The 17,275-nt window shown below is 33.2% G+C and overlaps 1 long non-coding RNA gene across 1 annotated transcript; it reads right to left on the bottom strand.

The window, feature by feature from the left end:
- Nucleotides 1-7,464: 7,464 nt before the first annotated feature.
- On the bottom strand, nucleotides 7,465-16,656 carry LOC128042295 (uncharacterized). The gene is made up of 3 exons (XR_008197451.1): nucleotides 16,333-16,656; nucleotides 15,948-16,162; nucleotides 7,465-7,789 (listed from the first exon to the last, which is right to left on the bottom strand). It is a non-coding gene; the product is annotated as an uncharacterized LOC128042295 (long non-coding RNA).
- Between the last annotated feature and the right edge of the window lie 619 nt (nucleotides 16,657-17,275).

The raw sequence follows: 17,275 nt of genomic DNA, 5'->3' as shown, positions 1-17,275 counted from the left end.
TTATCAAATAATGGGAGCAAGAATAACTGAAGATGTATACCATCACTGAATACTTCGTTTTATTTGAAGGTTGTGCATAGTTGAAGAAATCACTTCAAGTGTTAGTTCAAGTCTTTAATCATGTTTCCGTTAAACTGCGGTGTGTTTTGAATCATCTAGATCGTGGCCATCTTTATCTCAAAATTATTGGCCTTAACCAATGGTCGCTCAATGTTTCCTCGCATTGCATGTAAGGTAGGTAGGGCGTATTCGCACAATGTCCGCTAAGCCATTGGGATCTCTTCCTAATTATGTCCTTATTTTTCTCATGGCTCCTCAAATAACGGGTTTTCTCGAGGCAAATTTATTATCATGGGTGGATCGTTATCCATTATTTGACGGTTACGCCTAAGTATTCGCTCCAGATCTAGGTATGGTTCAATTTGAGTGCTGGAGTTTCAGGTTATGCACGACTTGAAACAAAAATAAACAAAAATAAACAAAAATCAAAATCGTATCTACAGGTCCTAACGTTCCTACTTATCTTATTAATTGTAAAAAAAAATTTATTTTCAAAATTTATTACTGAAACCTCCACAGCAATGACGCCAACAACTTGATCGCCTATAAACAAGTTAAATAATACACAAAAATTATAAGAGTTAATAACGGCAGTGTCAACAAGTACAAGAGTCAAATTGTAATATAGATTGTACAATGAAATATTTGGAAGTATTCCGAGGATCGTACCCAAGGGAGGATGGAATAAATAATGAAATACTTTTTACAATACTAAGTCTATATAGGAATAGTTCATTCTTATATTACGATGGATCATAAAATAGATTAAGAGGAATAAAAATAAGTAAAATAAAATAAACAAACAAAATAAATTAATAGACCAATGAGGAAGATGAACTCGCTTCAGGGTTTACAACTAATTTTGGATTAGGGGTCTAGAGTGATTAATCATCGATCAAGAAATTATTAGCTCCCGGCTCTAATTAACTTAATCGATTAGTTGGTACTTGCTTATCTTCCGACCTCATTTTATCAACTAGGATAAATTTTGATTTACTCTGTTTGACTTATCTTCTGATATTATCTAGCCTATGATAACTTATTAGGTTTGTCAAGCCTAACAGTTTAAGAACACATAATTTATACCAACTAACCCATCTCGAGAAATCTCAAATCCTCCATTTGTCACATCTCAAAATCAGGTTAGTAGATCTGAGTTAGTAAATCAGAAATCGTATTTAGGTTAGATAATGAAATTAAATAAGAATAATTAAATAAAATATAAAAATAAAAAAGAATTAAAAATTTAAGGTTAAGAAATTAATATTGAGTGTTCAGGAATTAATTTAGTTAAAACAGATTTTAAAAACAAGATCGGATTTGAAAATAATTTTAAAATTGGCTTTAATTGAAAAATAATGACAAAATTGGAAAAATGGAGAAAAATGTAGTTAGTCAAAGGGGAAAATGCCCAATTTTTAAAATCTGTTGGTTCTTAAACCACCCACCGTTTCCTTCCTCCCATTTATCATCTCTTTCAAAAAATTTGCCAAGCACAAATTAAATTTTTTTCTCCCGAAATTAGTTCATCCTTTTTTATTTTAAAGCTTTCAAAACACAAAATCTCCTTTCAATTTTAAAGAATACTTAGGTTTTCAAACTCGAATTAGCTTCGTAGCTCATTGATTTTGTAAAATTGAAGTAACATTTTGACTTTTCATGATTAAACTAAGTGTGTTAGCTTTTTAAATTAAGTTTTAATCGATTAAATCAAGATTTCAATAGATCCTTTTATTTTAAGTTGATTTCAAGCTTGAAAATGGTGGATCTCGTTTTATTGTGTTAAATTATTGTTTCAAAGATATTTTAAACATATTTTGATCCTATTAAAAGGTTTTTAAACTCAATTTAACAAGTCTTTAAGTATTTTTGAAAGATTTGAATTATCTCTTTACTTTAAAGTTGATTTGGCTTGATTTTTTCAAAAAATGATATCCACATAATTGGACAAAGTTGAAGGTTTAAATATGTAATTAAATGATTCTTAGGAATATTAGTATCAAAATTAAGGTTTAGAAATAAGATTTGTGTGGTGAATTGTATTTTCGACAAAACTAGCTAAATTTTCGGTATAGAGATCTAAAGGCTTTGATCTGTGATTTTAGAATAAATTAATCTTGTTTGTTGTTGTTTGTAATGCATTGTGTTTGATGTGTATGTATTAATTTGGGAGCCTCTACAAGTAAAGACAAAAGCAAGCAAACGTTTACTTGAGCTTTACCATTAAAGCAAGTTGCTAAGGTGAGTGGTTTGATGTGCTATAATTCATGTACAAAACAATAAATTAGAGGGGGATTAGGTGATCAAATCATCTAATCTAAGTCCTAGGAGTAAGTGTTCTTACATGAGCTTTGTTATTTTGCAAATAAGCTTACATGTGTTGGGATATGTTTAAGTGTGTGATATGAATATATGTGTTGAATATATGTCTGAATATGCTTTGTGAAAAACTAGTTTTATGCATGCACATATAATATGGAAGTGTATTTGGCTTATTGAGTAATGTGTTTGCACTTGGAGTGCATTATATGAATGTGATAAGTGATATGAACTTGATAAGTGAAAGTGTGCATACACCCGAAAATAAGTGTGTATAAGTGAATATGTAACGCCCTAGAATTTTTATTTTTGTTCTTGCGAAGGTGTGACAAAACTGTGTATCTGCTTCAGTGGTTAAGTGTTCTGGGTGTGTGAGAGGTCCCAAGTATAAGCCAGGACTTGGGAAAATTTTTGTATTTTTATGAATTATCTTTGGTCAGTAGGCTTTTAAGTAAAAGTTGGCAAATAATTAATAAAATGTGCCTGCTGGCTCTGGTGGATAAATGGAGTGTTGGTGTGAAGGAGGTCCTGTGTTCAATTCTCTATGATGGTGTGAAGACAGTATTTTTGCTCCAACTTCGGCTAAGAGTTGTGTTGGGGAAAAATTCTGAGTAGTTGTGTTTTAGTGGGTTAATAGGGAGTGATTTTAGGAGATAATGGGGGAGAGGTTATCAGAAAATAATCTGATTATCTTTTTGTTGCAGAAAAAAAGTAAAGTTTTGGTTTTCTCTCCAATTACCCAAACTTTTTCTGACATTTTCTTCTTTTTTCCCTCATTTGCCGATTCTTTCCTTTAGTTGCTGCCAAAATTTCCATTATTTTCTCCCCTTCCATTTCTTTCTTTATTTTCCAATTGATTTGGTTGTTCATCGTTGGCTGCATGTGTTCGGTAAGTAACGGTTTTGTCTATTGTTAATTGTTCTTGGATAATCTCTGAAAGGGGGATTCCTTTTTGGTGTTTAGGAGTGAATCAAGGCGTTGGTGGTTTTGAATCCACTCAGGATTGTACAAAGTCATGGTTACTCAAGCGAGGTAAGGGTTTTGTTAGGTTTTTAATCGAGTTCCTTCAAAAATTGGTTGATTAAAAATGAATTAAGTGATTAATCTGGAGATTTGTTGGTCGATTTTTAAGTTCTAGAGGCTTAGGAGTGCTTAAGCATCAGAAACGATACCAGGTGTGTACCCGAAACATAGAAAATGGGATTTGGTGAAAAGCCAAAATTGCTTGCTATCGAGAAATAAGAGAAAATGATGCGAAAAATTGTAGAGAAAGTAAATAAGGGTGTTATAATCTTGGAAATCAACATTTTGCACTAAAATAGTTTTGGACAGCAGCAATAGTCTAACTTTGAAAAATCATCTAAAATAGTGGAAATTGAGTTAGAGGTTGCATAAAATATGAAATTAAATTTTGTTGAGTCTAGTTTTTCATGGAAGAAATAGTGTAAGCAATAAAGTTTTAAGTTATGAGATATAATGAATTTTGTGAGACAATGTCAGAATTATTTCGGGTTCCCCTGTTCTGAATTTGGAAAATCATCAAAAATTGTAAAAAAATCATTAGGGGCTGAAATTTATATGTTTAAATCCTTAACGAGTTTATTTTCAAGAAAAACAAACAGAAACATCATCTGAATTTCGTACTAAGAGATAAATAATTTCTAGTAAGGAAAATTTGAAGCTATCAAACAGCAGAATCGGCATAGATTTGAAGATTTTACTGTACTTATTTGATAAACTATAAAATCTAAAAATTTTGTGATAGAAAGGTATTTGAGTCTAGTTTCGAAAACATCAAGCGGATCTTAATTTGGAGTTCTGTAGCTCAAGATATAAATAATTTAGGGATAATGACTCAAGTAGATAGCTTTGAATGAACATATAAGTAAATAGTGAAAACATATATAAATATTTAAGTAGCATGTGTTACATTAAAAATGGATCACATGGCCAACGCCAATTTGGGCCGAGTGGGCCACACGGGCATACACGAGCGTGTGGGCCCATTTTTACCGGAATGTTTGTAAGGTTGCACGGGTCGCCCAAGTCGACTGTGAACTTACTGTAAGGTCGGTAACCACTACTTAGACCCCTAAATGTGTGAAATTGACTGAATGATATTTGTACTAAGCATGTTAATATCTGAACTAAATATATGTACTGAAATTGCATAAAATCAAATCATCCATGGTATGTTGCATTATATTGGGTTGGGGGTTGTTATTCGGAGGAAGTGTACTAAAAGACTTTAAGCCTAATTTATTGGCAGCTCAGCTGCAAACTATTGTTTTGTCCCACATTCGGTACTACTTGGAGCGTAGGGATGGGTGGGTTGATTATATCCCCACATGGAGTGTAGGGTTGGACGGAGATGGTGTGTAGAGGCTGGTTGGGTAGGATTTTGCTATTGCATAGCTATTACTGCTACTAATACTATGATGGGATAAGACCCTACTGCATTTTTTTGACACTGTACTGAGATGGGCTAAGGCTCAAACTGTCACTGATACTGAAAAGGGCTTAGGCCTTAGATAATTCAACTGTGCACTGTGAATACTGATTGTTTGTTTGTTTCTGCGAGATTACACATTTAGTTTATGTAAACTCACCCTTTTTGTTTAATGTGCACAAGTAATCCCCAGACTTAGACGAATCTGTGCGACCGAGGACTCGGCAGTGACCACTAAAATTTTTGGACTTCATGGTTTTTAATTTACGTTTTATGATTTAATTATTATTGATTATTTGGGTTGTAATTTAAGGACCCTCTAGGACTTTGGTTTTAAATTTTGGGTTTTATTTATTTATTTTACTTTATGGATTTATACCTGCTGGTCGTAGGAAATTCAGTTTTCAAAAAGTTAAAGTAAATTCTAAATGTATGACCACTTAGACTGTTTTATTAAAGCTTCCGCAACGAGGGATGTTTCAAAACAAATGTTTTAAATAAATAAAGATGTCTTTCTAAGTTCTAACAAATGTTTACTAAAGATAATAACATGTAATGTTTTCAACGTAACAACGAGGTTTCAAAAACACTATTGTGTGACATTGCTAGATACGGCCATAACGTCTAGGCTGGGTTTGGGGGTTACAAAATATATTGGCATTGTGACCTTTTGAAACCATTGACATGTCATAAGATTATGAGTACTCACCACTTATTGATATTGTTTGGGTATTGAGGTTGAAGATAGTGTTGGAGAGATAAGGGAATGTGAGCTTAGCTCCATTCAAAAAGATAATGTGGTGTTTAGAGAGTGTTAGCTTCATGCTACACTTAAAGAAGATAGTGATGGACTCTATGAGTCAATTGGTGTGTTTGGAGATCCACTTATCCAATGCATTATATTATATGCATGCTTCTTAGTCACAATTGTGCCAATATATCAATGTGAATGCTATGAGGTATGCTAGATAACTTGCCATGATTGATTGAGATCGTATGCCTTCTTTTAAAAACGGATAATGTGTTTATTTATAGTAAGCATTGAGCACTCACTGAGCTTGAAAAAGCTCACACTCTTTATAAGCAATTTTCAAAAAAATAGCTTGAGAAGAGGAGGAGGAGTGAGCCTTCCAAGTGATCCAAAGTAAGGCAATGATTTCAGTATGCTTGATGTGTTTCCATTCAATAAGGAAGGAAATGAGCGGCTGATCTAAAGGGTTTTAGTTTTTAAATTGTTAATGGTCTGTAAATGGACGTTATGGATTGCTTAAATGGTTTTTGGAACTTTTAATATTGGTTTGGATGGATGTTTTTAATGGATGGTTTGTGAAGGCGCATTGTTGGTTGATTTGGTAAGGTGTTGTGTACTTGTTATTAGCTAACATGTAAAATGTAGGTGGTTTGGCTTGTTGAGCATTAAGGTAAGTCCAAAATGATCTTTTGGTATGTTTTGTACCAATTATGCACCTTAAATCGCCTTATATGCAAATTGGGTATGTTGAGTAAATTAAATTGAGACTTTAGAAAAGCATGCTAGCATAGGTTTTTTATTTAGATGCCAAAGCATGTTAATGTATGATCTTATGTATTTGAGCATGATTTATGTGTATTATGTATGCTATATGATATGTTAGAATAGGGAAATGGCATGAAACTTCGAATTGGTATGTACATTTGAGTACCAAAGTGTTATATGTAAGTGCTAAAATTTTTCTACAAATTTTCGAGTCGGTATCACGATGAGCCCTATAGGATATCGCGATACCAGATGATGTCGCGACATGAAAATCGTGTGGTCGCGACGAGACTTCCAATGTGTTCACGGCTGTTTTGTAACCATTACAAATTACTTTTGATTTTTATACAATAAAATTGGAGGCCTTAAACAACACAAAATGTTTTGAAAATTTATATGACTTGGTTATAAACACTGAATTCCAAAATGTTAATTTCAATTTCTTAAAGTGGTTTATCTGGATATTTTGTAAAATTACATTTGAGTCCTTAAATTTCGTTTTAAGCTAAAATTTTTACAAATGGTTTAAAATAGAATGCCCAAAGCACTGAATGAACTAAATTTCATGAACTACGAGTTTTGCTTTTAACGTGTAAAATGATGATTTTACCTCTGTTTATATTTTGTTGTATTATGTTAGACAAAGCATGATTTAGGCTTGTTTGATTAAAACTACTTGTTTAAGCATGTTTTTAGTTGGTGTGATGCTTGGTTTGTAATGTGTCTGGATGACCGGTAAGGAAAGTCACGTAAGTGGCTAATGTGATGTTCCGAATTCGGGTTGATCCGTCTCAGTTGGGTTTGGGGTGCTAGACCATTAGTCACATTCTCATACACTTGTTAATCTCCTCTAAAGGATTTAGTCACTCATGTTATTCATAATCTTAACTTCGAATGAATAAACTATGTGAGAAACATGATCGATTCAAAGAAGAAAAGAGATGTGAATAATTGTAGATTGAGTACCGAATGGGAAACATAGTAGTAAATCTCTCAATTGGAATAACGAAATAAAACAAATGCAACAGAAAATATAAAATGAATACTTTAATTAAATAAACAAGTCCTTAAATCAAAACTAATTCAAGAAGAAAAATAAGAAAGTATTTAAAAAGCCGAAAAGAAAAATAACTAAAACTAATTCTAAACTACGAGGGTTTTTTAAGGCATTTGAGACAACTTGATTATATTCAACCCCTAATGTCTTATTTATAGAGGTCATGGCAGCCTAAATTAGGTCTTCAGCACATCCTAAGTCTTCGTATAAGTTTGATTTCACGGATAAAAATAATCCCGAAATACTTGGGCAGCACATCAGCCTTGTGTCGCGCGACATGACACCTAAATACTGCCTTGTGTCATTTCTTTGATGCTTTGATGTCCCGGGAAGCTTATGCATCACTCGACCTTTGATTTCACGTCAATTGGGCCTTTATATATCCATCCTACACATTCAATTAAACCAATTAGCACAACTTAAGGCCCGTGTCAGTCTATTGGGTTAAAACACCTACAAAATGTGTTAAAAACACTTATTTTTATTAACTTTTTATCCTAAGGCCTAAATATTGAAAACTAAATTAAAATCCTAAATTTATTAGAAAATAAGATCCTTAAGTGTGGAATTGACCCAAATTAAATACTATATTTGACAGCAGGTCACTTGTAGAACCTCGTAAAATGTGATTAATTAGTGGAAGCATGCAAGAATGAGTAATAATTAGAGATAATCCTGATTGGGATTTGGACGTGGGTTATCTATAAATAGGATAATGTGATAGTAGAGAGAAGATTTCTGATTCATCTTCTCCACTAAACTTTGTTATCATCGACGAAACTAGGAGAGTTCTTCTTTGCTAACAAAGGTGTTAACTGTAAAAGCTTAGGAGAAATTTTGTGCTTGTTGTTTGCTGGTAAATTTTTAAACCTTCCTTTAAGCTTTACTAGATAGATAAAAACTAATTTAAGAAAGGATTGGTAGGAATTTCTTGGAATATTGGGTATGATGGAAATTTTTACACAAAAATTGTTTGCATGTCTATAGATTCTTGCTAAATCATAAAGTTTTAGTCATTTTCGATGATTAAAGAAGTTGTTTTATTGTTTTGGCCAAAGAAATGAGAGAAGGTCCTAATAACAAAGGGAAAGAACCAGTAGAATAGACAAAGCTCTAAGTAAAGTATTCTGGTGAGTTCCTTTATACCTTGTGTCTGGTATTTGTGCTAATTCATGTACTCCTAAATATTGTACAGTTAGGTAAGTGACTTTGTCAAATTGTCTTTGGTGTTCATGTCTGAAAAAACCCAATAAAAGAGTTAGTGCATACATGGTTAAATACGGGTAAACAAACCCCGGAAAACCTAGTATATACACAGTAGGAGTACTCCTTCCTTGGTCCACAAGCTTTGCATCTAGATAGGTGTAAGGAGGTATCAGAGGGATATTTTATATTATGATACAAATAATACAGGATAAAATGTTTTGCCTCCGGGATGGCACTTAAATGCAAACTGTGATTGGTGAAAACCCGACCTTACGGGAGAACACTTATGTATTCATACAAGCATTGGAGTTAGGAAGATACGGAGGTGATGTTGTTATATAGCTTAGTTGAGTAGATATGAAGATACAAGAAAAATTAGTTCTTCGAGAACTGAGATCAAAAGCTAGCACAAGGAAGAGGGTACGTGGAAAAAGAGGTGCATGTGGTGATGCACGTTGCATAAAAACATAAACAGTAAGCATGTCAGTCATAAATGGAAGTCCATACTAGTGGCGTATTCGCGGAGCAGATGTGCTCGTGACTGTCATATATGAGTTTAGAGACTAGTGTTGTTCGCCAATAAGCTGATTTGATTATGGTATCATCTGCCAGTTGGTCTACATACCAGAGTAATGTATCTGCCAACCATCACAAACTAGTCGAATCCCTTTTTCTTAATGTCTGGTAGTAATCCTGATGGGATTGTTCTTCCTAGGAACTCATTAAGTTCTTACAAACTTACCCAATTTCTTCTGTCTTTTAGGTTAAGTGTGGTAATCAAAGGGATATAGCCAGGTATGTGGCCATTTGTGTAGTAACATGTATTTGTTGGGGGTAATAGGTCAATTGTTGGAAATCGCCATTAGGTCAACTGTTGGAAATCGTCATTTTAAAAATTTTAATTTGTATTGAATGTTATTTTCAACACTTCGAATGTTGAACGGAAGCCTTGATAGCATAACGTTATTTATGACTCATTGATGTAAATTTAAGCAGCCACCATAGATTAATATGTGCATCTTTAAATCTTTAAATGTGGCGGGTTGATATTCTAAAATCGTGCTTTCAAATAAAAGTGGTCTTAACATAAATGAATATCGTTCTGGTAAAGGGGGTATCCACCAAAATGGATAATGGTTTTTTCTTCATAGAAGAGTAGAATGTGTGTTTTCTAATCGGGTTAACCTGTGACACTTCATACCCGGATCCAACAATCAGGTCAGGCGTAGGGTGTTACATCGGATACATAGGTACTCAACCACATCAGTTGCTCGTCCGAGCAAAATATATTCATGTTAAGTTACTAGTCTAAACTAAACCTTTATGACACATTTAATTGCTTATTCAAGCTGAAAATATTCATGTCAGACTACCTGTCCGAGCTAAACCTTTAAAATGACATCAGGTTACTAATCCAAGCTAAACCTGTGTCACATGTATCTTCGAGTCCGCAACCAATTTTGGATCTCGATAATCACATGTAATAAATTTGTATAAGTGTGCACAATACCCTATTGACATGTCATTGCATCCTAACCTTTACTAAGTTTACTCGGGTATTTTTAACACATGTTTACATTCCTTGACAATTTAGTCTAAATCTCATCTTTATACCATTTCACAACCAAACACATATATGATTACAATTCAAATACACAACAACTTAAACACAACTATACCATATGAACTTACCTAAAAAAAATCAGCAATTGGAACTTCAAGGGCTATTCAATAATTTTGTCTTTTCCCTGATTATCTTCAGTTTAGTTCAATTCTGATCTATACAATAAACTGGTTCAATTTATTAATACCAAACATTTTATAACATCCTATTATATGCATGAACCAGTTCAATTTTATTTTTCAAATGCCCTCTAAAGTTTTGCATTTTATTCAATTTAGTTCCTAAAACCGAAATAACCATAAATTTTAATTTTGAGCTTCGGTTTCAAAATCTATCTCAATTACATCCTTTTAGGAACCTCTATTATCTATAATTACAAAATTTTTACATCAAATATCTAATTTTACACTTTAGTCCTTATGTTCAAAAACTATTAATTAAACAAGACAATCTAGTCCATTTTCAAATCTAAGCTTCAAATATAACAATTTAACACCACTTTCTTCAAGAAATCAACAATGGAAACTTTTAAAAACTTTAACAGTTTTGTAAATTGGTACACGAGCTAGCTAAATCAAGCTCTCATGACCTTAAAACATAAAAATTACAAAAAAATGACTTAAAATGGCTTGCCAATTGAGATCGAAGCTTGATATTCTAAAATGGTTTTCTCCCATTTACGTTTTGTGTTCATTCGGTGAAGAAGAAGGAAATAAGGATGATAACATCCATTTACTTAACTTTCATACTTATATTAACTTAATTAATCAATACTTATATTAACGGTTAGTAGATTCTTAATACCATCCACCACCGTTTGACCATTTAAAAATGGTTTAATTACTCAATTGGTCCTTTAGTCATTAAAAAATCTAAAAAGATAAACTTTTACAATTTAGTAATTGTACCTTAATAAAATATCAATTCGGAAAAATTACTAGACCAAGCTTTAATATATTTATATATTAGTCTCATAAATATATTAATATTTACAAACTTGGTTTACGAAAATGGGGTTCCAGAATCGTCGTTTTCGATACCACTAAAAGTCGAGTTGTTATAGCTTTAGATGACTGTGATCTTGTAAACTAGATAAAGTAGTAGCAAATCTTAGTTGGTGGAATCAATTTCTAGATTTTAGTGTCAAACATTTGCCTATTTTGTTTTGGGACCAATTCCAACTTCTAATTTAAATCGGAGGATAAGCTTTTCGGGTTGGAATGCTCTAGATGCACAACATTTCCACTTTAAGGTGTCTTGGACTTTAGATAATTACTACGATGTGGTAATTGAAAGATTTTAGTAGGAGCAACAGGGGAAATTACCAGAGTGCATAAAGCATTTGGGTTGGGGGTTGGAGATGTGGAATCGGCAGTGACAATAAGTTTGTCGAGCAAAGGCTCATTCGCTGTAGCAACGTCTAAATGAATTGAATGACTTGTTGATTAATGATGATGTGTATGCTAAAATTATTGATGTACAATTGGGTTTATGATTAGAAGTATATAGAAAGGAAATGTTTTGGGAGTAACATGTGAGGGCTAATTGAATTAAGTAAGGGGATAAAAATATAGTTTTCTTTCACCGATTTGCATTTCAATAGAGGTGGACTAACAAGTTGAATTGTTTGGAATGTGGCCATGGTGGAGTGATGGAAGATATGGAGGGAATGTTGCAAATTGCTTATAACTATTTTCTATGTTTTTTACTTCACAGGGGTGAGGAGACTTGTCATGTTCACTGTCAGGAGTTCAACGTTTTGTTACGGATGAGATGAACAATGCACTCACAATAACTTTTGAGTTGAGGGAAATAGTGAAGGTAGTTAAAAAGATTCCTCCAACTAAGGCTTTAGGAATGGATGGGATGCTCGTGTTATTTTTTCAAAAATACTGACATATAATAGGAAGAGAGGTTGAGACTTATTGTTTGGATGTGTTTAATAGGTAAAGATCAATTAAGGACATCAATTGAACTACCTTTCTTTTAATCTTAAAGGTGCTGAATCCGACAACTATAGAAAAGTTGAGGCCAATCAGCTTATGTACAACAATTTATAAAATTATTTCCAAAGTTTTAGTTAATCGGTTTTAATTAATTTCACATTATTGTATTGACATTGTGTATATTGTATTTGTTCCAGGCAGGCTAATCTCTGGTAATGTTCTTGTAGCATATGAGATCTTTCATGCTTTTAAAAGGAAGAGAATGGGGAGAAAATGATCGTTTGTACTAAAGTTGGATTTGAGTAAAGCGTATGATAGGGTGGAATGGCACTTTGTGGAGCCAATGATGCTTAAATTGGAATTTGATTCTACATAGGTTTTCCTGGTTATGCATTGTATATCATTTACTTCTTATAATGTTATGGTGAATGGATAGTCTACTAGTAAAATCATCTCAACAAGAGGGTTGCGTTAATGGGACACTTTAAGGTCATACCTATTTCTAATTTGCAGCAAGGGTTTTTTCACCTTGTTATGTATGGCACCTAAGGGGTGACTTTGAGGGGCTCAAGTGTGTCGTGGAAGTCTATGAGTATCCCATTTGTTTTTATTTTTTTGTAGATAATAGTATTTTGTATGGGGAAGCATCTGAGGTAAGAGCTAAAGTGGTACATGATACTATTAAGAAGTATGAGGCTTGCTTGAGCTGATGTGTGAACTTTGAGAAATCTTTAATATTCTTTAGTGCCAATGTCCTTACTACTATCAAAGATTTAGTCTTGCATATCTTGAATGTTTGAACTACCAATAACTCGGAGAATTACCTGGGACTCCCTACTATAGTAGGGCTTAAGAGGTCAGAGGCTTTTCGAGGTTTGAAGGACTGGATGTGGGTTAGTGCTAACAATTGAATGTTTGTTTGTTGTCTCACAAAGGTAAGGAAATTTTTATTAAATTGATTCTACAAGCAATGCCTACATATACTAAGTCATGTTTTTTGTTACCATCAAGCCTTAGTAAATATCTGGAAAGCATTATTGGTAATTTTTTGTGGCACCATTCACAATCTAGGTGTGGTATTCATTGGTGCAATTGGCTTGATATGTTCAAATTAAAAGAGGATGGAGGTATGGGCTTTTGTGACTTGGGGAAATTTAATATTACGTTACTGGTTCGACAAGGTTGGCATTTATTAACGCGACTAGATTTAATAGTGTTAGGGATACTAAAAGCAAAATATTTCCCAACGAAGGATTTCATGAGATCAAGGCTAGGTGCTTACCCATCGCTTACTTAGCGGAGCATTTGGAGTGCACAACGATTGTTAGAAATGAGAATGGGTGGTAGATTGGCATGGGTGAAGTAGTCTCAATTTGGCTTAGATGGTTGTGTTGGAAAAATCCTGTTCAAAAAACGGCTTTCTGTCACAATGAAAAATTAAAATTTTGAAAACCAAGCTGGTTTGTGATATTTATAATAATAAACTTTTTCCTGAAAAATACATGTGCTTTGTGCAAAACGGATCCTAGACGTCCCTAAATTTCAACTGAACAACCTTCTCTGCTATTCTCGTACCACAAATTGCTTCGATTATGGGCTCGAACAATTACGAACCAAACACATAACCAAAAATGATTTATTACTTTCAGTAGGAAAGTATTTCTCTCTCAATATAAACCGACAGAATTGTTATTCTAAGAAAATATAATTTATACTTGAAAAATAAATTTTCTCTACTTTCAGGTTGAACTAGAAGAGGGGGCGGCACACCTTAGATAAATACACTAGGGTTATTGCCCGTCATATTATATCCCCTCATATGTAATATGAGGGGATTTGTGTCTCTCTTGTATTGAATCCAATTATATATGATTTCCAGACTTTTAACCTAAGATTTTATAATTTAATCCAATCCAATACATGTTTTTCTATTTCTTAAAATAAATATTATTTATTTAAATTAAATTAAATTAATTTTTCAACCTAATTTTAATTACAGAAAGGCACGACAACTTCATTGTAAAAGAATCTATGAGAAAATATATTTAATTTTCATATTTTACTATTTTATTTTATTTTATTTTTGAAATTAAATTATTTAATTAAATAGTAATTTGAAAAACTTAAATTAATTCTCAAGTCATTTCTATACTCAAGAAAAAACATATTCATTTGCGAATGTGACTCATTTCTCTAAATGTATCATTTCCATCAATTTCTATCCATTTGGTTCTTTATGCAATTGATTTTTGGTTTCAACGATCTAGCAGAGGGACCAATTGGACATATGTAATTAGGGCCCAAAAATTTTGTAATTAAGTTTAAGCTTTTCATCTATTAATTATAAACTTATTTAGTCACGAAGTCATTCCACTATAGTATCGTGACTGAGCTCTCTCTTATTACATTCCATAACAAAAGCTACTCAATCAGTGCTCATCTAGTGACCTTCTCATAAGTTTGTTACCCTTATAGGATATCCTTAATTTCTTGGGGATAAATCCGTTCTCCTAGTATGATTCTATTTTATTTCATAGTAACTAATACATCTTCTTTCATGAAAAGTTAATAACTATCAAATAGTAATCAAGTCATTTACCACAAAGACGAATAAACCGTGACCACATTTACTTTTCATATATCATGTAATGTCGATGAGAGGATATCATTTATCTATTTTTTGGGCTATGAATTTCACTACAATAAATGATGCTACATATTGCATAAGTTGTATACTCCACACATCAACTTTCATTTTCTTATCTATTTGAACTCAAACTTTTACTTACATCAAAGTATACGAGTCACTCATACATAGTTCAACATCCACTCAGGATTAATGTATGTCACACTATGAACGTCACAAATGAATAAATCCATAAAGAGATACAAGATCTATTCTACTTGGGTCATTTCCGATATATTATCAGTCTAATTAATCACATCTATATTTCTATCTTCTGAGAATCATTCGCTCCGACACTCAAGATAAAGTATCTCCTCAATTGGACTTGATAGACGACACATTAGTCTTTCAATTAATTTGTTTATTTTCGTTTATGAGACAAATATTAGAACAAATATACATTGGGTGTCTAATTTGATTAATGCACGGAACAAAACTTGGGATGAGCAGTTTGTTAACTTAGGATTTACCTCTAATGAAACTCGTTAAATTCTGTGTTCCCCTATCAATTACGGTGAGCTAGGATACGTATGCTTGATTGAGGGGAGCAAACTTGAGAATACACAGTACGAGCGGCTATAAGCTTTTGGTAGCAAAGGGACTTGAGGAAAGAATCATCGCTAGGTATTCGCAGAATTACAAAGAATTTTACTGTAAAATTTGGAAAGTTCCGTGTCCGTTGGAACTTAAAATTATGTTGTGGAGACTTTTTAAGAATTTGTGCCTACAATGTGTAATTTATACAATAGATGTGTGGAAACTTCCCTCATCTGCCCATTTTGTAATGCTGCGATGGAAACAATAGTGCATGCGATAACAAGTTGTGATCTAGGAAGAAGGGTCAGGGTAGCGTTCAACATTGTCTAGTATACCTCGTAATAAAGTGTGGATTTTCATGACCAATTAGCTCGCTTAGTGAAACAAAGTAATATGAATGAATGCAAAACGATTATCACTATTTACTGGGCTCTGTGGCCTGCAAGGAACAAATGGGTGCATGAACGAAAGAAAGAGACAATTCATGGAATTTCGGGGTTTATTCGGTCCTATATTACTGAGACAAAAAGTGTTGCAAGAGCCATACCTGAGCCACGAGATGGTTATACAACCGAATGAGAGCCACCGGAGGTTAATATGGTCAAGGTGAACTTTGATGTGGGCTTCAGAGCCGCTTCTAATACATCCAGCACAAAGGTGATTGCGGGAGAAAATAGTGGAATGATTTTGAGAGCTTTTGTTCATACAAGTTGCTTCGTTCCCCTTGTCTTTGCCGTTGAAGCCATTGCATGTGTGAAGGCCCTGCAATTTGCAAAAGATATGGGGTTTCAGCGCTTGGTCTTGGAGGGTGACTCTCGGATGGTAATCAAATGGATCATATCTAACAGCGTGGATCATTCTAGTGTAACTGCTTATATTAATGATACAAGGTCTCTCAACTCCCAATTCTTAGTTTGTAAAGTCAAACATACTTTAAGGGATGGTAATTGGGCGGCGCACCAGCTGGCTAAGGAAGCGTTTGACAGGGAAGAAAGCTTATTTTGGGTGGAGGAGGCTCTGGCAAAGGTACCTGAGATTTGAGTGGCGGATCGATGATAGACTAACTCATTAGACTAGATGCAGGATTAGGTTGAGATGAGGGGTGAAGTGGGAGTATTAGCTCATGGGACGCTGTTGGCTGCACTCCGATGGAACTATATTGAACTTAGCCGGCATTATTTTATTCGGATTTTCACTATTTTGCATGCGAGGGGATTTCCTTTTATAGCTTTTGGAGAAGGGGGTATTTAGTCTATTGGTTTTCTACTGAAATGTGCAGGTGTGAATGATGCACAGCTGCACCCATCCTTTTAATGAAACTTTTATAATTAGAAAAAAAGGAATTAATAATATAATTATTACATTAAATATTTAGTTAAGAAATTAATAATATAATTATTATTCTTCCATCAAAATGATAATGTTAAAGATTAGATATTTTGATTCATGCTTTTATTGATATTTAATAAGTTTCAATTTAAAACAATCTCTTACTTTATTCCTTAAATCACAAACTTTTTATGTAACAAAAACTATTTTATTAAAATCTTGTTTTTGGTATGTAAACTAATTAGTATTAATTTAATATGTAATCAATAAATATAAAAAAAAGTTGATTAATAAATTTAACAGAAGGAACATATTCCTATAATGGAACTGTTAATAGAAATAGAATACCCAAATAACCTTAACAAACATTCCTATCCATATTTTCGTTTCTCCCAAAATCACAAGATTTTCTCATATGGAATGTGTGAGAAATAAATGCAAACATTTAATTGTAATGAGAAGAAGAAAAAGTGGAGCCACCCAAAACAAAATTCACCCAATCACTACACCAAAGGCCAATTGGTTTTCGCTGTGTCCAACCCACCA

The sequence above is a fragment of the Gossypium raimondii genome, chromosome 7 (assembly GCF_025698545.1).
Source record: "Gossypium raimondii isolate GPD5lz chromosome 7, ASM2569854v1, whole genome shotgun sequence".
NCBI lineage: Eukaryota > Viridiplantae > Streptophyta > Magnoliopsida > Malvales > Malvaceae > Gossypium > Gossypium raimondii.
Note: the sequence above shows the minus strand (reverse complement) of the source record. Positions and strands in the feature narration are given on the sequence as shown.